General features: G+C 33.1%; 1 long non-coding RNA gene across 2 annotated transcripts; it reads left to right on the forward strand.

Moving 5' to 3' along the window:
• The first annotated feature begins 17,041 nt into the window (after nucleotides 1-17,041).
• Nucleotides 17,042-20,917, forward strand: LOC134268071 (uncharacterized). 2 transcript variants are annotated; one of them, XR_009992277.1, is made up of 4 exons: nucleotides 17,042-17,187; nucleotides 17,489-17,560; nucleotides 18,367-18,494; nucleotides 20,699-20,917. It is a non-coding gene; the product is annotated as an uncharacterized LOC134268071 (long non-coding RNA). The 2 variants fall into 2 exon arrangements; XR_009992278.1 differs by lacking the exons at nucleotides 17,042-17,187; nucleotides 17,489-17,560 and adding an exon at nucleotides 18,013-18,073.
• Nucleotides 20,918-22,346: the final 1,429 nt, after the last annotated feature.

Raw genomic sequence — 22,346 nt, forward strand, 5'->3', positions numbered from 1 at the left:
AAAGATGCCCTTCTCATCGATATATGGAAAGAAGAGGATAAAAGGCTTTTGGGGAATAGGACTTCATCACCTACTGCAGAATTTGATAAAGATCCACTTTTTCTTCTGTTTCACAAAGAAAATTTATTGTTGTACATGCAGAGATTGGGTTTGATTTCAAGTGAAGGCGAGACACACTACATTCCATCTATGAATAAGAAGGACTTCGGGGAAGAACAGAAAGAGATAATCAAAAGGTCGAGTACAAAGACTTCAGTTCTAGTAGTCTTGTTTGACTTTTTGCCGTATTTTTTATTTTATCGTTTAGTCGTAGGATTAATGCAATTCGAAAATTGGAAAGTTCTTGAGAGTGAGGGTATCAGCTGTTTATACAAAGATGCCGTCATGTTCAACCACAAAAGTCATAATATTGCCATAGCAGTAACTCCATCTACAATTCAGCTTCAAATATTTCACTCCATCTTTCCAACGACACTGCTCCCTGAAGTGACTTTGTCTATTAGAGAAAAAGTTGAGTCCATTTTGCAGAGTATGACAAAATCTTTTCACAAAAGTCTTGCTTACAAAATGGGATATCTATGTAATAGAGATGGAAATCAAATTATAGGCAAAGAAGTGGCTCACAATTTTATTGAGGAAAACATATTGGGATGTGGAAGCCATATGGTATGTCCTAAACATGAAGTGGAGGGGTTCCACACAATAAACCCTCATTACTTGCGTCAATACTGGAAATAAAAATGCTTTTCCCATTTAAAAAGATTTTACGGATCCCGCGTTATGTACGTTATATATTTTGCTAATGTTAAATGGTTTACTGATCCCACGTCTGATATTTTGGTGGTCTATGTTTGCTCTGTTCCTATTTTGTGTTTTTAATGGACTTTTGAGCTTGAATACTGTTCGTTATAGGCAAGTAAGCCAGGGCTAATTAGCGGCTTTTCTATGCAAATGAGCTAATGAAAATGCATAATTTGTGTAATTTTTGCAAAGAAAAGGTTCAGGCTTATTTTCTTATACATAGTTGGTACACACAACCTTGTTAAGCAACTGCACATAATGACGTCATATCTTGACGTCATTGATCTTTTCCATTCAAGGTAAAAAATAACACTGGCGCAAGGGCATATCCTATGTAATTTAAAATAAATAAACTAAAATATTATGAAGAATGCTATAAAAATTAAGAAAATAATTGCACTAATCCTGGGCGCTTTCTCAATTGATACAAAAATTGATACAAAAATTAGAAAACTTACACCGGAAATCGAAATTTTACCCTGTTTCAGCATAAAACTTAAAGAAATGAACCACTGCACTGTCGAGATTTTGAAGTATTAGCGTAAATCCTTGGGATATTTTGCGTCTAATAATACCTTGTTTCCGAGGAACTAAATTGATTATGCCCTTGTCCTGAAGCTATTTTGTTGATGTTCCTTATAAACTTGTAAGTACATGACTATGACGTTATAATGTGCACTGGCTAGGGCATGTCGTGGATGCAAAGTTTGTATAAGAAAACAATTTTAGTTGCAATTATTTAAACCCTTATGCGTTTTAATTAGTCATATTGCATAGAAATTTCTATACGTTGCCTTAACTTACTTGCGTATTCATGTATTTCATTACTACGCTGAGATATGCTAGTAAACTTGTTTATCATGTTTTAATGGATGTTGATGCAATCATATATTTCTTACATTCGTAAACATTTGTTTTTTTTTTAGATTGCTTGAAAATTATAATTGTTATAACTTTGTTTGTATCTCGAATAAGTTGTTTTAGAATGAAAACAAGTTGCTGTCCTTTAAAAAGGGACTGCAATACGTGGACCATATGCATGTCTTTCTAACTGAAATTCAATTCAGAAAAAGTCAAGGTGTGGGGAATATCCATTTTTTTTTTCATTTTCGACAATGATCTGCCTTCATATGACTGATTGTAGTCTCAAAGCAAACTTGTTAATTTTTTATTTCTGATTAGCGGCCTGTAGTTTTGTCATTTTAAAAAAATCGGGCTTCATGTATTTTGATACAGTCCCTGAAACGTTCTACTTTCCCTTTTTTCCGTTCGCTCACCGTTCGTTCACCGTTCGTTCAGCGTGCGTTCACCGTTCGTTCAGCGTGCGTTCACCGTTCGCTCTCCGTTCACAGTTTTGCGTTCACCGTTTACCGTGCGCTCGCGTTCACCGTTCACAAAACGTTCACCGTTCGCTCTTCGTTCCGTTTAGTTTGCGTTCACCGTTCACTTATCGTTCAGTCTTTATTGTCATCTGGAAATCCGAAGTGAAAGGACTTATCTTTTTGATGGTAAGGATTTACACGTTTTTTAATTAAATAACTAAGATATCGTGTTTGAAGAATAATTATTTCAATGCAAAAAGTATCTACGATATATATATTTCTATTATTATAACTTAGCTGTTACTTTATCCATTTTTCCCTGGAAAAAATACATTAAGAAAATACATATAAGTAGAACGATGCTAAAATATTAAATTCAAATAAGGGCAATGTCCCTAAACAAATACTTAAAGCGCGGCATTTCGTTATAATATAAAAGACGACAAAAAATCGTTAATAGATGAATAATAATCTTGTAAAAATCTTTTACAAGACAAGAATACACAAAAAATATGTCTAACAAGTTTTTAAAGAAAAAATAAACAAAAACATGCTAGAACTATATATATGTCTGAGAATTATGAATAGTACTACAGATATTCAGTTAATTAAATGTTTGTAGAGCGAATTAAATTGTTAGTGTGATTTCAAATTTTAGAAAAGACAAACTGTTTTAAATTTAATACAATAGAAGTTTTGGTTCTACATCCCGTATATAAAGTGTATCATTACAAAGGGAAAAAATTCCTTCAAGTAACTAAATATACGTTTGCCATTCAGTATGCTTAACAGCCACACCCCCCCCCCCCCCCCCGGCACCCTTTCTCCCGAAATCAAATTCTTAGTTAGTATTTTCAGTATATATTAATTAATATTAATATTCAATGTGTACTGTAAATGTAACACAGAAAAAATTATTCTTTATACATACAGCAAAACAGTCATTATATACATACATGTGCCGACAGTGGTATTTTGAATTGGCAGGGATTATGTTTTAAATTCAATTTCAAACTTAATCCTTCCAGGTATGCACATGTAATGCAATTATTTATTCATTTTTTCCATAGAAAAGCGAAAATCAATTTTAAAAATGATGTATGAACAAAATGTTAAAACTTCTCGGGAATACGAAGTGACTCTTTGACTTCGGCATGTTCGGTGAAGCGAGATTTAAACACCTCCATTGTGTCGAATTATTTTGATTGACAGGACAAGCACGTGCACTTGTAGTGAATCGTTTGATCTTGAAGGGAAAAAAAAACGATGCTTACTGTCAAATGGATTTGTTAATCAAAAAAAAAATGATTACTTTGACTGCCTGGAATATTAGAAAAAAAAAATTAATATATGAATTTTTATTCGATGCAACAAATCTCTCTCTCTCTCTCTCTCTCTCTCTCTCTCTCTCGTTTCTATCGCTTTTACATTTGAATAAAAACTATGACAACATATTTATTATTTATTTAGTTCTGAAATTCTAATGTATTACAAATAATTTGAATGATTCTATCCATTATCTTGTCCGAGTATACAGTAATCATGGTCGGGAAATGTCTTCAGATATGCATTTACATGTAAAACTTAGCTTAGAAAATATCCAGAGAAAATAAAAATAACTAATAAAAATTAATAATATTATTGCATTAAAATTTTTAATACGAGTGAATGGTGCAATATGTCAACAGACCTTTATAAATTAATTTAAAAAAATCGGTATTTTACACGGAATCGCCGTGACATCGAAATATATATTATTTAGTTTTAATCTAATAATTCATTCTGTAAGTATAGTAGTTTTCTCTTCTGAAGTCCACATTATTTTAATAGTCAAAAGAATAAGCAGATATATTTTATTAGTAAATTAATTTTATCTTTTATACGACAGGTGTTCGGTAACAAACACACATGTTTTACGGCAATAAAAATCGTGTTATTAAAATATTGATTTAAAACTTCACACGTATGTGCAGAAAAAATGTTTTAATTATTTATTCACTTATTTATTTACTGTTTATTTATATTTAAGCATCTAACATTAGAATATAACAGAATAATTTAAATGCAAGGAAAAAATCTGAGGCATTCCGAATAAATCGTTCATCTTGCGTTCACCGTTCACCGTTTGCGCTCCGTTCGCGTTCTGCGTTCACTCACCGTTCTCCGTTCACACATCGTTCACCAAGTTGCGTTCAGCGTTCACACACCGTTCGTTCACCGTTCGCTCTGCGTTCGTTCACCGTTCGTTCAGCGTTCGCTCACCGTTTAGGTGGGAAAGTAGAACGTTTCAGGGACTGTACGTGTAACCCATACTGGCTAGGACTTGGAACGGTGCATTCCCGTTTCGCCTTACACGTAACTGTGAAATACAGGTAAGATCAAGATGTGTTTGTGAAACACTGATGCCCCCGTATGGCAACGTAGCAAAACTTTTCTTAAATGCAAATTTATTTAATTGTTACCCAAATTAGTGTATTCTCACTGGAAAACAATTGTGAAATTTGAAAGTAAACCAATGTTAATTTTTATTTCAATAAGTGCAAAATCTCCAAGGGCAAGGTCAAAAGGTTAGTGTAATTGGTATCAAATGAAAGGTCTTTCCACATAGACTCCTTATGTAGAGCATAAAAGCCCTAGCCTGAAGAGTTCAAAAGTCATGGCCAAGGTTCAATGTTTTAAAAAGTAGGTCAAACTCCGTCAAGGTAATAGGGTCAACGTTCTTGTTATCAAATGTAAGGTCTTGTCACAAGGGTTAAATATGTAAAGTATTAAAGCATTAGCCCAAACCCTTTAAAAGTTATGGTCAAGGGTTGCTTTTTTTAAGTAGGCAAATTTCAAAGGGTAAGGTTAAGGGGTCAAAGTTCTTGGTATCCAATGAAGGGAGTTTTCACAAAGATTACATATTTGAAGTATGAAAGCCCTATCCCTTACCGTTCACAAGTTATGGCCAAGGTTAAAGTTTTTTTTCCACAAGTGCAAAAAATCTACAAGGTAAAGGTCAAAGGGTCAATGTTGTTGGTATCCAATCAAAGGTCTGTTAACAAAGATTACATATGTGAAGTATAAATGTCCTGGTATCTAGTGTTCAAAAGACAACGCCAAAAAAAAAAGTTTAAAATTTTCATGTACAGTTGATCAATCTCCAAGGTCAAGGTCAGAAAGTCAAATTTGGTGTTACCCAATAAAAGTTCTTGTCACAAGGAATACAGACATGAAATACGAAAGTCATAGCTCCTCTAAATCAAAAGTTATGGGCAAGGTTAAAGTTTTTGCGGACAAACAGACGGACAGAGAGACAGAGCGACAGACAGAGAGACTGACAGCTCAGACGGACACGACAAAAAGTATATACCCCCGAAACTTCGTTTACAGAGGCATAAAAAGTTAAAAAGCACTAAGGCAAAATGGGAATTTTAGTATTTTTAAATATCATTACTTGGTTGATATAAAAATTTAAATGATAACAGTTTTAAGATTGAATTTAACAGTTAATGGGAATTTATGAATACAGTGAATGAAATAATACTTGTAACACCAACAAATACTTAATGCTAAATATTTTAAATCTTTGTCAGCTTAATTCACCAGAGAGCTTACTAAGGCGAAATGGGAATGCTAAATTTTACAGTTAAGGTGAGATGGGAACACACATTTGACACCTGTCCTGGATTTATACGGAAGAAATCTATCACAGGAGAAGTAGCCCCATCCATTAAAAACCGTTACTACAAACGATATTTAGATTGCTGAAATATTAAACTATGTTGCGAGCCTTGATAGGCAAAACCAATGCAGGTGAAAACTTTTTCTTTCTTTTAAAAGCAAGAATAAGTCGTTGAATGACGTTTTTCATTCAAGTTTTTAAGTTCATATACATGTTCGTCCCATTTTTTAACTTCTTGTACCATAGAATGAATATTTAGTTTGTATATTAACGTATATGTAAAATAGAGAACATCGGATCCGGCAATCAATATGTAAATACGATATGCGGATTTAAAAACGCGATTTGCCAATAAATGGCAAAATTTAATTTGAATAGGGCGAATTATTCTAGGGGCAAGTTACCTAGGGTGCGAACTCTCTACCATTCTCGGGCATGCGTAGCCTGTCGTTTTCCCATGACATCCGGTTTAACCTCACTTATATATTTACGCGTGGACCTCATGGTCAACACAGTAGATATTTAAAAAACAATGTTTCTGTTTTAAATCAATTTTGAGATAGCCGTGAAATATTCTTGTTCAGGCAAAAGTTGATCACATGAATTTCATGGGAATTCTTAGAATGAGAAAGAGCTGAAAAGCAAAACTTTTAAAGTTATATGATAACTCCTATTGCTTGTGTATGACTTCCATATGAATTAAGAGCAAGAACATATTATTGCATAAACTTCGCTCAAGAAAACTTCACTTGAAAAGTTCTGAAACACTGATGCCCCCGTATGGCAACATAGCAAAGATTACTTTTTTAAATGCAAATGTAATTAATTGGTACCGAAATTAGAGTATTCTCACTAGAAACCAATTGTGAAAATTGAAAGTAAGCCAATGTTAAAGTTTTTACAAGTACAAAAATCTCCAAGGTCAAGGTCAAAAGGTCAATGTAATTGGAATCCAATGAAAGGTCTTGCAACATAGAATAGTTATGTAGAGTATGGAAGCCCTAGCCCTAACCGTTTAGACGTTATGGCCAATGTTAACTTTTTTTTAAAGTAGGTCAAACTCCAAAGTCAAAGTCAAAGTTCTTATCGAATGAAAGGTCCTGTCACAAGAATTAAATATGTAAAGTATAAAAGCACTACCCCTAGTGCTTTAAAAATTATGGTCAAGGTTTGTTTTTTTAAAGCAGGTCAATCTCAAAGTTCAAGGTCAAATGGTCAAAGTTTTTGTTACTAAATGAAGGGACTTCTCACAAGGATTACACAGATGAAGAAAAAAGCCCTATCCTTTACCGTTCAAAAGATATGACCAAAGTTAAAGTTTTTCACAATTACGGAAATCTACAAGGTCGAGGTTGTTGATATCCAATGAAAGGTCTTTTAACAAAGATTACATACGAGGGTTGTCCTAAAAGTTCGTGGACAGTGACGTTTTTGTGAAAAATAAATAGTTCTATATAAATTTTTTGTATATCAAAATATTTTTTATGAAGTAACAAATCAGAATGATTTAATTTTTATTGATGGGACGTAATATTTTTGTAAAAATAGGGGTCTTTAAAGGTCGCGGATAGTGCGCACGGACCAAGATAAAATAACATAAACTCTGATGTAAAATGTTCGGATTAAAATAATTATTTTCTATATCAGACTAGTCAAAATTAATAAAAAAAATTATGTAACACAAATAAAGAGTCTATAACCATTTATAATAGCTTAAGTATGGCTTACTATATAGACAGTACAAATACTAAACAAAAACCCTTACAACTAGAGCCGAGCTCGTTGCAAAGCAACGAATAGGTCTTCCGTTGGAGCTACGGATAAGAAGACGTAACCTTGAGTCTAGGTCAAGCCACACTCTAAAGTTCTACAAGTGAAAATTTAAACCTTTTAAGAGAAGCAACTTGCAATGTTTAGCTAGGAAAAAGACTGTAAAGGAATATATGTGACCTTGAACTTTCCAAGTGACCTTGAACTCTCCAAATGACCTTGATCTAAGCAATGACTAGCTCTCGTTATAAAAATATTATCCATGTGTTACCGTCTGGAAAATTTCAAACATTTTATTTAGATATTCTTTCTGTCCATGCATCCAACCAAAAACATCTTATCCTTGGGGACTTTGAACTCGAGTCAAGGTCACGTCCCACCCTGCATTATATCAGCAATGTTTCACTAGCAGAAAAATGGTAGCGAATTTACAGTTTCACTGTCACTAATCTTGACTCGTCCAAATGACTGGATATGTTCAGCCATGAGTTTTTTTTCTGACTATAATCGAGGCAAAATGATTCATTGGGTTCAACACAATGTCGAGACTATAGCTCTACTTGTTTGTACTTATAACAAAGGAAGAGAAAACTAGCCATTGCCATCAGACCAAAACTGTAGAAGGAGTAGCGTTTTAAAGGAATTTCACATAAATTTCTATTTTTTGTAATCATGATAACACCGTTCATCGAAATCAAAAACGATGCACTTAATTATGTATCACATTGAAGTCTACTTGTGTGTCCAGTTATATTGAAATCAAACTAAAACTGTAGGAGGAGTAGCATTTTTAAGGAATTATATACAGAAATTTCTATTTTTAGTAACCATGGCAACACCGTTCATCGAAATCAAAAACGGATGCACGATATTTTGTATCTTAGTGAAGGCTACTTGTGTGCCAAGCAATATTGAATTCAGACAAAAACTGTTGAAGACGTCGCATCTTAAAGCATTCAAAAACCGATGCACTATACTATGTATCTTAGAGATGTGTACTTGTGTTCCAAGTTATATTGAAATCAGACCAAAACGGTAGGAAGAGTAGTATTTTGAAAAATTGTTTATAGACAGACAGACAGCTAGACAGACGAACGGACGGCAGACACTTTACTATCGCATCCCACAGACAGGTGGGACAGATATTTATATATCGAAAATAACCAAATTAAATAAAGACATCATTTTTAAAGCATTAAATCGTAGCAAAAAAGAAAATATCAATGGATGCGACACTTTTCAGACGAGGGAAGAGATATGAACCTCTCATAAAAGCGGTACACATGTATCAGATCATTGTACGTCGGCAATCTAAAATGACACATATAATTTTTTTTCTTTGTATAACTTAACCCCCCCTAATTTCTTAAAAAATGTTTGTACAATCAAGAAAATCGGTTACTTTTCATAAAGACTACGACGTTTCTTTCATTTTCAAGAACCGTATAATAGCGAGTGCAGCGAGCTCAATAGAATAACGTGTAAGAAAAGAAGTTCGGAATTGTAAACACGTCAAGCAAATTTTGTTGTGCAACATTCCCAGAGCTCCTTTACTACCCAATGTCCTTTGCGCGAATAAATAAACAAATAATAACACAAGTAACAGCTTTTTAAAAAGCTTGGCTGACTATGTCATCAATATCTATAGAATCTATGAGCATGATAAACTATAAACGTTTACATTTGGGGGGGGGTTAAATTATTTCACTGGAGTAAATTATGGAGATGTTGCACAAAACATAAACCATATATAATACTGTTTGTATCTCAAATAAAAAATGAAATCATGATCATGTCCCGCTGTAGATTCGAACCCGGGACGAAAATATGAACACCTCTGTCCGCAAGTCTAAAATGGTTTTAGAGAATGACGTAAATAAGGAAAAACATTTGATTAATGCTTGAAAGCATGGCTACATATAAAGGTGGCAGCTGAAAATATGATAACTACAAGAAATTGGGGATCTAACAATTATGACTGACGTGTACAATATGATTGATAGTTTCTTAGGTATGCCAAAGTATCGAAGATTGTTGGAAACGTGGGAAAAATAATTAAAGCTTTAAATGACCCAACAAACTTGACGGCGATATATGAATGTCATGGTGCGGATTCAGGAAGTTTTTCCCAGAGATGAGGGATCAACATCAAATGTTTTATTACTTTAAATGATGTAACTTCTAACTCACTTCACAATGTCACCGAATTGTTTGTTGTTTTTTTTTCCAAAGCTCGACCAGGATTCTGACAAAAGAGAACAGACTTTACATAATTCATGCAGTTTTCATTTTCATTCAATAGAATAGTCCAGAAAAAGGGTGCAAAAACCTACACGTGACATTTTGGCGCGAAATAATAGCGTCACCCCTTACCTAGAAGACAAATGGACTAATCCAGTAGTATAGAAACGCAGAAAAAAAGGTCAAACGGACATATATCCGTATAAGAATTCGCATGAAATTAATATATGCTAGCATATGCTAGAGAAAATAAATACTTCAATGTATTGTATTAGCAATAAGTTTATTTTTCTGCTAACAGAATAGATAACTGTTGTTGCTGAAATGCATGTAACAAATCCGATGATAATCAGCATGCACAAAATTTTGCTGGCTAACTGTGACCTCTTCGAACCCTATTGATCCTTAGCGTGACGTCAGGCAATAAAAGGCTTTCAGTTTGAAGAAATATTTCAAAAACTTTTCCGCAATAAATATACAGTTATTACTAGCTTACTCTAAAGTCTTATATGTACTAGCGTACTCTGTTTAGTAGGACCGGTTTTTTCAGTGGGTGGCTCAGTACAACTCTCCTGTCTGTTTTTTTTCTGCAGCTATACTGTGTATGAAGTTTGATTATTTTTAAAAATATCTTGGTTAGTTTGTTTGAAACTGAGCTTTGAACTTAGCTAAAGGCAAAGTGTGACGGAAGGAGATAAGGCAGGATGGAAGACGTCCGACATGACAAACATTATATCCCAAGCCATATTCATGGCGGGGCATAGAATGATTATTGGTTTACATAAAAGAAATAGGTTGTGACTTTCTTTCGGAATTCAACACCAGCCTTAATCTACATGTATATACGCATGTACAAAAACAAATCAACCAACTAACATTCTCGGCTCAGAAGAAAGACATTGTATATTCATTTTAAACATGTTAAAGGGGGGGGGTACTTATAGTGATGAGAGGAAATTTAACCACGTGTCGGTCCATGAAACATGAAAGATTATTTTTGGAATGTTTGTATACAACAGCGTGGCTTTCTTTGAACTAAATTAGAATTTATTGAAATATTTAAAAATAATTCTTTCAGGGACGCCGTGATATATTTGGTAGTCTCTGTAATAACTGTTCGGATAAAGCACAGGCCTTTAGATCGCTTAGAAAAAAAATTGAGGTGTTGGAAAAAAAATACACACAATTTTTTTTCTAAGCAATCTAAATGCCTGTGGGATATAGTGTCTTTTGAAGGTACAACACCTTTCTTTTAATACTACCAAAGGATTTGCTGATCCTTTTTTTCCGTATAGTCGAAATGCATGGGAGAAGGAAAAAAAAACGTATGTGGATTAATCAAATACAAATTGATGCGTTGTGTTTTTAATCTAAATAGACACGTTTTTTCTTCACGTTTTCCTTTTTTGTAAAATGCCGTTTGCTTTGTTTAAAAACTTTTTCCTACGTGTTACCAATGTGAGAAGAGAAAACAAGACGTCCTCAAACAATTTATTTCTAATGATGAAAACACCGAATGACGATGAGGATAATTAAGGTGAAATTATTTACTGAGACCCTATAGTATCTACATTTCATGTCACCAACATTAACAATGACTGACCGGGAGGACGTTTGGTAAAGAATTAAAATTGATGTTTTATCGTCGAGATACTGGTTAATGATAAATAGCATTAACGAATTTTCAATTTTTTAAAAATCGTATTCTTAAACTCTGGATGTATATATTTTGACCGTTATTCTAGGCAAAAGTGCATTCATGTATATTTATACTGACATCGACTGAACATGTACAAGCATGTCAAATCGTGCAATGTTGATTTAACGAAAAAGTATATTATTTTTGTACAATAACATTTTAAAGTTTAGTAGCGAATAACTGCATACTCAAAAGTGCTTAATTTAACGTTGGATGTTTTCACTACCATGCATGCGTACATGTAAGTTTAATATTCATAAAACAATATCCACCTCCATAAAAACAGGGGGGGGGGTATTGCAAACCAAGCTAGTGTTTATTCGGCTATCAAAATACATAAAACTTACAATGAATAAATCGAGCGATTACGATTGATTTAAACAAGCTGAAATAGAGTGAAATGAAATGATATGAAAGAAACGACATATTTTAAACCCAATTTTCCATTTGTACACAATGGATTTTCATATATGCCCACTGTTCTCTGCAACCACGTGCTTGTAAACGAGGACCGGGCAACACAACTTTAGACACAAAGTGACAAAGCTGGATATAACCTGTTTGCTATACCGGTATTACAAATACGTGAACAATAGTATATTATAAATTACTTTTTATGTTCAATGTTTATTTAATCTTTAAAAAATGATACCCCGGTAAATGGAGAAACTAAAGAGTGATCATGGTAAAAATAAAACGTACATATACAATATTACCTATCACTATCCATCCCTCATTATAATTATTTGCCGAAGCCCCTTCTCAATTACAATTGAAATAAAATACATTAACACAGAATAGAGTTTTTTTTTTATTTTGCGAGAACAGGCCAAAGAAAGCGAACACAGTTCAAAATGATTTTATGCACCAGTGTTTGGAATTACGATTAAATATGAAAGATGGGTAAAATAATCTTATTGAATCGCGATGTAATTAAAAACACAGTTTTCTATTAATTGTTAAGTCTTTCTACACAATGGTCTAATACAATCACAAACACTTGCTTTGTTTATTTTGCGAGAACAGGCCAAAGAAAGCGAACACAGTTCAAAATGATTTTATGCACCAGTGTTTGGAATTACGATTAAATATGAAAGATGGGTAAAATAATCTTATTGAATCGCGATGTAATTAAAAACACAGTTTTCTATTAATTGTTAGGTCTTTCTACACAATGGTCTAATACAATCACAAACACTTGCTTTGTTTATGTCCACAGGTGCCTGGTACACTCGTGACCTAGATCGACAGCGTGGGATTTGCGGCTTTGATTACATGTACATAACTGTAAAACATCTCGCTGAACAATGGGATCGTAATATGTATCAACTAATGATCGTGAATTATTCAATGTATAAAGTTTAAGATTAATTATATAGTTTGTTACAATGATAAACGTAGAAAAGTAGATTTTATATCTTCCGCTTTTCAAGACGTGTTCACTATAAAACTAATTAAATTTTATAAAGAAAAATAGAAAAAGTAGTTGTAATACATGATCTAATAGTTAATCATAAAACACTTTTAAACCTTATTTTGAAGAAAATCAACATAAAATACCGTAGGGTATATTATTTATAGCAAGTTATACACATGATGAGGTCAGATTTACTTGCCGAATGAAAACGGTACATGTTTACCTGACCTGCTTTCGACTGCATATTATGCAATAACCCCGGTATATTCGAACAAATAAACATTCCTATCAGATCAAAAGGGTGTTAAAGAACAAGTTTGCTCGTAATATTTAGATCGAAATATTTACCGTTTTTGAGTTATAAAGCAAAAACTTTCAAGCTACAGAGATCCCTTATTTTAGGGGCCAGCCCCTTTTCTATAGTATTAAATGAAAGCCCTTGCAATTATGCACAACTTTTGTGCAACATGTCTTAACAAAATATTTTTAGTTTTCAAGATAAAAAGGAAAACACGTGTAAATTTTCGCTCTTTTAGGCGTTCTATTTTTTGACCCCTGTATTGCGCCATTTTGAATAGAGAAATCGAAAAACAAAAACCGATGTGCACAACTTCAATACTTCTGTTATCTAAAACCAGTAAAAATTCTGCCTCAGCTCTAGTGGTCTCTGAGCCTTTGTCTGGAAATGAAAGCCTATAATTTTTCGTTTAAAGGGAAATAACTCAAAACCGGAAGTGACTTTTTGAAATTATTGACAGCATTCTGATAGAGTTTATTACCGTCTATAATGTCTGAAAATTTGAACAAAATCCATCAAAAAATGAGCGAGATACGAGGCCTCAAAGTTGGCGTCTAGGAAGAAAAAAAAAGAATAATAAGAATAATCTTAATCTTCACAATCAGTAGAAGGTCTTCCGTTGGAAACGGAAGACCTTAAATATATGTAAAAACTCGGCAACAAATGCGACGTCGGTCGTCTGCATGGGGCAGCGACTGATCAAAAAATTAGTTTTTGTACGGTTGAAACAGCGTAAGAGACAAATTATGAATTTTTTTAAAAACAACTTAAATTTATTGAAATATATTTAACGTATCAATTTCAGATTGCTATATACGATTTTTCAACGGTGTATAAAAATTCGAAGACACTACAAGAATAAAAAAAAAACACTTGTAATTTACTGAACATGGATATTTCTATTTATGACGTTAATAAATCTAGCGCAGCGTAGATTGGTGTATACAAACTGTTTACGTAGAACGCTCGTAAATTTTTGTTCATTTATTTTTTTATTATAATAAATTATAATCTATGCTTAAAGATTATTGCTAGCACTTGGAAGTGCGTGCAAGAAATGAAGTGTGTGTCTATGAACATGTGTTAAGTCAAAATCCAAATGTTTGACGTTATAATGAAATAAGCTTAACGTCAGACTGGCCCGTGCACACAATCTGCGATCTTTAAAGACCCCAATTTTTACAAAAATATCAAGTTTCCCAAATAAAAATTAATCCATTCTGACTTGGTTTTTCATCACAAATGTATACAATAGATGCATATAGTAACATTTATTTTGACAAAAACTTCATTGTCCACGAACCTTTTGGACAACCCTCTTACGTGAAAGATAAATGTACTGGTAATTATTGTTCAAATGATACGGCCAAAGTAAAAGTTTAAAATTATTATGTAAAAGAGGGTCAAACTCCAAGGTCAAGGTCAAAAAGTCAAATCTAGTGGTACATGTACCCAAAGAAAGGTCTTGTCTCAAGGAATACACTTGTGAAATATGAAAGTCATAGCTCCACTAAATAAAAAATTATGGGCAGGGTTAAAGTTTTTGCGGACAAACAGAGAGACAGACAGACAGACGGATACGACAAAAACAATATACCCCCGAAACTTTGTTTACTGATGCATAATTATTTAAATATCACATAAACATATTCATGTGAAATTATTAAAAGAATAGGATAATTTTTATAATTTTCAAGTACAATGACATCCGTAAATACAATTCAACATTGAGTAGTCGAATGCTGATTGGCGTTTCTTTTTAAAAAAAAAATTGCACTTGTTAGTTTATTATTAACAATGATTTGACGATGGATTTTTCTGTTCTTTCCTGATCGTGACAACTAGCACACGGCGGGTGTGATAATTCGGCAGGGAGTGCTTAGTACGTCCTCCATGGCACCTTGAGTACGTTCAACAGCGTAGCTGCTACGTAGCCGCTACGTTAAGCTAGGCTCTTGAACGGACAGCTAACCTAGCTGCTACGTATGGAGAGGTAGCATAAATATTTAATGGTACGTCCTAAATTCAAGATGGTTTCCTTAGTTACATATCGCAGAATTCAAGATTTTTTCAAACAGGAGGGTTACTTCCTATATCTAAGTGAATTAAATGTAAATTTAAAAACATATCCTCGCCTGAAATAAACTTTATTTTTTCTAGTAATAAGTTTTTACTGATATATCTATTTTCAAAATCTAACACTTAGCAGCTAGATTAGTTGTCCGTTCAATAGAGGTAGATATCTACAACTAAGCTGCTAGGTTAGCCGATACGCTGTTAGTGGTATAAGGCGCCTGGCCGGGCGGGTCAACTGAGTGCACTTTTGGGGCTGGGGGATAGGTGGGTCAACTGAGTGCACTTTTGGGGCTGAGGGGGATAGGTGGGTCAACTGAGTGCACTTTTGGGGCTGAGGGGGATAGGCGGGTCAAGGGAGTGCAGCCCCTGTGGGGGATAGGTGGGTCAAGGGAGTACAGCCCCTGTGGGGGATAGGTGGGTCAAAGGAGTGCAGCCCCTGGGGGGGATAGGCGGGTCAACGGAGTGCAGCCCCTGGGGTGATAGGCGGTTCAATATTTAGGACATTTTTGGGGCCCTTGGGGATAGGTGGGTCAAGGGAGTGCAGATTAGGCGGGTTTGTGGGGGGATAGCCCGGTCAATTCATTACATATAGCCCCCCCTAAATAATGGTGGAGTGTTTACACTGTGTTTACATTATACTATATACGCTGCTACTACGACCTGTTGCATCATCTTTTTTAATACCTGATGAATCATCTTATTATACTTATTATACTTGTTGCATCATCTTATTATACCTGTTGCATCATCTTTCAAACTGGATTTCCTCAAAACAATAACAAATAACACACAAGACCAAAACAAAAGAACACAGCAATTTTATTCAGGTAAAAAATACAATCATTTACTTCTTCTTCTTCTGGGCCTTTTCGGTCATCAGGGATAGTTTTCTCTTTTGAGTAGTGCTGGGGCCTGGAATCTCTCTATTGTCTTCCTTTTTCTCTTTTTTGTCTCCTTCTTTCACTAAAGGTTTGGTCTGGTGGGTCCCTGAAATCTTGGGTTCTTGAGGCTTTTTCTCCAGTTTTGCTGTAGGGTGTCCTGAGTTCTTGGGTTTCTGAGGCTTTTTCTCCAGTTTTTTAAATTATTTCACTAACTGGTCTGTCTTCCTTCCTCGTTGGCTAATCTTTTGCATCACTTTTTTTAAAAAATCACCCATATCATTATGAATTATCTGTATGATAAAAGCCATTTGATTTAAGATACCGCTTATCAAACTCCTGTCATCTACGTCCATAAGAATCTGTGTTTCTGGTACGGTCTCTGTTGTATTTTCCTCTGTCATATTTTAGCTCTATCAAGTTCAGAATGCTAACCAAGTGAGATCTTATATTTCCAGCTCCGCTTTATATACCTGCTGTGGGGTGTGTTCACTTTTTACCTGCCTTTTTATACCTGTTGCATCATCTTTTTATACCTGTTGCATCATCTTTTTATACCTGTTGCATCATCTTTTTATACCTATTGCATCATCTTTTTAATACCTGTTGCATCATCTTTTTAAACCTGTTGCAACACCTGTAAGGACCGTGTGCAAACAAATTAGGGTCGTGTGCAAAAAATAGGTTGGACTTACATTTTGATCGTACTGTGTACGATTTTGTACACAGTCTAGTCAGCGAGCTACCTATGCATTATGACGTCATACACTTGTAAAATTAAAGTTTCATTTCACTTTTGTTTCTAAGAAGTGAACTTAGAGTTTCAGAAAATGTAGGACTATCTTTTGTTTTTCTCTCTTTTACTATGATGATTTTTCTGCTGTGAAGTTTTTCTTGTATAAAGCTCAATTTCTCTATGACCACTGAAGTAAACATCCTGATCAGTGATACATTCTTGCCATGTGAATGTTGAGACCGCGTTCATTTTTGAAATCTCCTTTCTGACAGACATATTCCACAGGTAATTTTGTGTTTACATTTCCTATGAAGGTCATCTTTGCATTTAATCATAATTATGTAAAGTTCTGTCTTGAATGTAAATGCTGTATTTATCCTCATTTCAAGTGATTTACAGTTGTATAACCAGTGCATGTAACTCAGAGTGCATTTAATATTTCTATGATTGAATTTAAATCAGAAAAATGTTCACTGAAATACATGATATCTTTTACATTTCAGTCCCTTTTGTCTGTAAATTATTGCTTTACTTACATTGTAAAATGAGGTTAATTGTGTATCACTGAATTGTATGATTTTTTCAGGATCAGCTGAGATGTTATTTCACTGAATTATTTAATTGATAGGCTTATTTGGCATATATTTGGATATCTCTGGTAAGTTTGTCTTGATTTTTGATTGTTTACATTTCCTATGAAGGTCATCTTTGCATTAAAGCATGATTATATGGTTAATTTAATTACTGTGTAATACTCATGTGATCTGTTGTCTCTAACTTACATTCATATAAGCACACCCTTATTTAACCTAAAATATATTAACACATGATTAAGGGATCTTCAGAATATTAATAAGTCCTTTTGTATAAATTATGATATAATTTCATAATTCATTATGTATGTTACCCATTGAATTCAGACTTACTAAATGGTGATCAAGAGATATTAATTAGGAATTTAATAAGAGAAAAGGAAGAATTTACAAATGATTAATCCTAAGTCATTTACTTTCTGTTTTGATTCTAAATATGTTTGATATATGACATACATATATTTTCATTTTCACTTTTGTTTCTTAGTAATGAGCTTTTCCAAAAAATGAAGGACTTTACATGTTGTACTGTGATGATGCTAAAAAAAGATGTATTTTTCTGTATGCAGTACTGATAGGTATTAAATCAAAATTGAATCTGCCTTTAATAAAAAATCTTTTAATGTCTAAATAATTAATTTGATAATCATTTTATTTGTGATATTAATACAGTAATTGTGCTTTTTTTATTATCTAAAGATAACATGATGAACTTTTCTCATCTGGAGTTAATGTTAAAAACAATTTTTTGAGATTAAAAACAAATATTTTCATTATCTTTTTTTGCATTGTACATGTTTGTTCAGGTTTTAAACATGCATTGTTTAATGCATTACTCTGTCATATTAACAAAATGGTTTTATTTTTACAGTCATCAACATGGACGATATGTTTTGTTCCTAACTATCTATAATCAATTCTCTATGAAGTTCAGACTGTCTGCTCTTCCTTTGGAAATACACAGTTAGTCAACCAACATAGAAACACACAAACTTGAAGGTAAAGTTTCAATGAAGATACAATTGTAATTTTTATTTATTTATTTTTTTAGATATGCATGTTTATATTTTTGAATTGATAAGTAAATGATATACAGAGCGTCCCAAAACATATGTTACACTTTTAAACCGTTATGAAAATTTTATGCCTCAAGTTACAATAATGAAATTTAAAATATATAATAAAATTGTTATAAATTTTTTTGTGAAGCATACCGTTGCCACAATTTCCTTTATTAATCATCAATATTTTTTCGTTAGAATAACATGTCATTTTACAACATGTTCCAAATGACGTCCATTGAATTGAAATTGTTTGAACACAATTCCTGAAGATTTTATTTACCAAGCTGTAAGTATAACATATATTCTAACAGTTTAACTTCAAATACCTTCACAAACATGTAAATTAGTATTCTGTTTAGGACTTTCCAAACAAGATGTTGTTTTCTTATGGTACTAATGACGAAAGTAGCAATTTTAGACAGATGGAAAAGTTTTACAATTTCTACCAGATCTTCACATGAAGGTTCCATATCAAAATATGATGACGTCATTAGGACATCATAATTACCTGACTCTTGAATAGAAAGTTCTTGAAAGTTTGTCGGATAAAATGTATGCTAATACATTAGAAGTTGACAAAATATCTTTCTGAATGCTATTAATTTGATAAAGTTATATGTGATTAAAAGTGTAACATATGTTTTGGGACACCCTGTATGATTTTTTAAATAAAGAGGGCTTGGTGGTCGTGGTCATGTTTAAACTATATTGATATCCTTTAGAAGAAGAAAAGGCAGAAAAATTCATGATCAAATTTTAAAACTGAAATGTATGATATTTTTCTTTGCCAAATGATAGTTAACAGCTGAAGATAGCATATCTATAGAATAAGTTAAATATGGCTAATTTGTTAACCCCCAACTTCCTTAATAGCATAGTTGGTAAAGATAGGAAGTTTTGACTTCAATTGCTGATGAATTCTGAATTTTCCATTTAATATTAACATTATATCAAAGGGAAAGAATACTATAATGTGGCTCATTAGGATGACCAGAAAACAAATCTTAATGACCCTCTTGACTATGTATAAAGACTGTAACCTTATAACTGATGTAAGGTGATCTGATTGTGTGCAAATAAAATTTCCTGGTGTTTCTACTACCCAAGATCTTCTTATGACTGTATGGGACTGCTGTTAACCTTCTCCTGTTTATAAAAATAATACCTTAGAGCATGACACTTTATTCATAAAAGGTACTTTCAATATCATTTCTATGAGTTTGTGTTCTTTCTTTTTAATAATCTATTCTAGTGTTATATCTCCTTTAACCTCCTTAATATGTATGCTTCCAAAATCATTATAGATCTGTCTGTATAGTTTCTTCAGCTCTTTGAACACAAATACCCTGATTCAAACTTTTGAGGTAAACATCATAGAGACATCATATATGATTATCAGAGTGTATATATCACAATCTTGACCAAAAGGTCAATTTAAATGGTCAAAGGCACAACAAATGAAAGTGAAAACCTTTTTTTTAATCAGAATACATAATTTTGTAATAAACAAACACTGGAAAGTTACTTTCATAATGATCCTTAATATCTTCCAAGAGTTCAGTTTGGACTTCCTCCATTAATCCTTATATCTTGTAATCCTTGTATCTCCAATGGTTTTGTGGGCTAAAAATCATGTGTCTTTAACAATCTTTTTTTTTCTGACAACTATTTTTTTATCATCTATAAACTTGACTTCTTCTTCTCCAGTCGAAGGTCTTTCAGGGCAATCCAAGTAATTCTTACCCTCTTTTGGTAATAAATGGTTATATTCTTCATTGGCTTCTTCTGCAATCAAGGGTCTTTCTATGCAATCTCTGATAACATTAGGATCACCCTTTTCTGGACATAATTGGTTATATTCTTGTTGAGAAATGATTCAATAGTGCCATCTTTTTTTAATTTAACTGGTATACCTCTGTCTACATCTTTCTCTGAAAGAATTCTCTCTCCATACTGAGTTTTACTCATTCCTTTACTCTTTTCTTCACTAGAGGTCTTACCCATGGTTAATATGAAAAGTCAAAATCTTATGTTACAACTTGTATTTATACCCTTTTTGTCTATATTTAGAATTCCATCAAGCTTATATTATATAACATTTTTTTTTTCAACTAAGACATTATTTTTTTATTTTTTCAGGATTCTCTAGTGAGGGCTTATGGAAATGATCTATGTCTACTCTCAGAATGGTGAAAGACTTTCAGATTATGCAAAGACTAACAGAATATCCTCTCTTGGAACACTGAGACAAGAAAATAAAACAGGATGGGGGATTTAAGAAGAACAGAGATAAATATGATTTCCAACGAATTTAACCAGTACGATCATAGACTGTGGTTTACAGGATGGCAAAGAAAGGACTCAGGATTGTATCTTTTTACTCTCAGACACTGACTGGATAAGATGTACCCATTTATCAAACTGAGATATAGTCAAATCAAGTATTGAAAATATGATTTTCTGATAGCATGAGCTCTTTAAAAACTTATTCTCACAGACCTCAAAGTATCTGAATGTAACTTTTATTTTGACCACGCAGCACAGTTAAGGTTACAAATGGAAATATCGCCGATTTTTAAAGATAAAAATTACATACTTTATTAGGATGGGCGATTCTTTTTAGGAATTCACTGATATAAAAAAAATGTAATGTGGTTTAAATCTACATGTTGGGGACATTTAGATTTTTTTATTTAGACTTGTCATGTAATGTCGACGTCACATGACTTTGGCAATTATACTTGCAGTTTAGAGGTCATCTATAAATTTCAATATTGCAAGGGCATAACCAAGTTAAAAATCTTAGTTTGTTTTATAATCCTTTTCAACACTATATGTAGTTTTTGAAAAGTGCCGCGAACCTATATAGATTCCCTTTTTTAATTGGTAAAATTTAATTTGTTGGACGGCAGGTTGAATATTTTGCTGGTCAACTACATTAAATATAGCTATAATTAATTTATTTGCAAGATTTCAAGAGGTTCGCAGCACTTTTCAAATATCTTAATGCTTCTTGAGTTTACGTGTAAAATTTTGACAAGATACATTGAGGGTATGCCCTTGCAATAAATCGATTTATTAGGGCACTTCCATTACCTTTTCAATGAATTTGCATACAAACACATGACATTATCGCTTGTCTGGAGAATGCACGTACAGCTTATAAATAAAATACTAAAATAGACATCGCATCCAAGTTAACGGCTTTTTATTTTACTGCAAATAATATTTTATTTGAGAACAAAAGACATTTTTCATTGTACAAAATGTGACTTGATCAGCCTCTCACTGTGTACAAACTGCGTCATTTTTGCGAGATGACGTCACATTGACAAGTGCATTGCGATCGATGCATCGTTTATATACTGTTGTGTGGGATTTAACAAACGGCAAAATTGCATGTAATAGTAAGTTTGTATGTAGTATACAGCTATCCAGCTGTTTGAAATAGAAAATAATTTCATTTTGTGGTATTTTGAAGACCTTTCATTATGTGTGACGTCATAGTAAACATTTCCCGTACAAATTAGGCCCTGCCTCCTTACTGTAACCTTAACTGTGCTGCGCAATTCATATTGAAGACTGTTGTTATGTATGGGAATTACACATTAAAACCTTTTATTTTTCATCTAATTTTTATAACCCCCTAGAAATTACACAGATATCCAGATGCTGGATTTAATGTTATTATTTAAGGTAAGGTTTGCGTCTCCCTCCAACTTTTATTTTTTTTAATATGCACACATGCCATATATCAATTTATTCAGGGAGATTAGCTTCATCATTT

This window comes from Saccostrea cucullata, unplaced genomic scaffold (assembly GCF_032062105.1).
Source record: "Saccostrea cucullata isolate Sc308-1 unplaced genomic scaffold, CSIRO_AGI_Scuc_v1 ctg9412, whole genome shotgun sequence".
In the NCBI taxonomy this organism is placed as follows: Eukaryota; Metazoa; Mollusca; class Bivalvia; order Ostreida; family Ostreidae; genus Saccostrea; species Saccostrea cuccullata.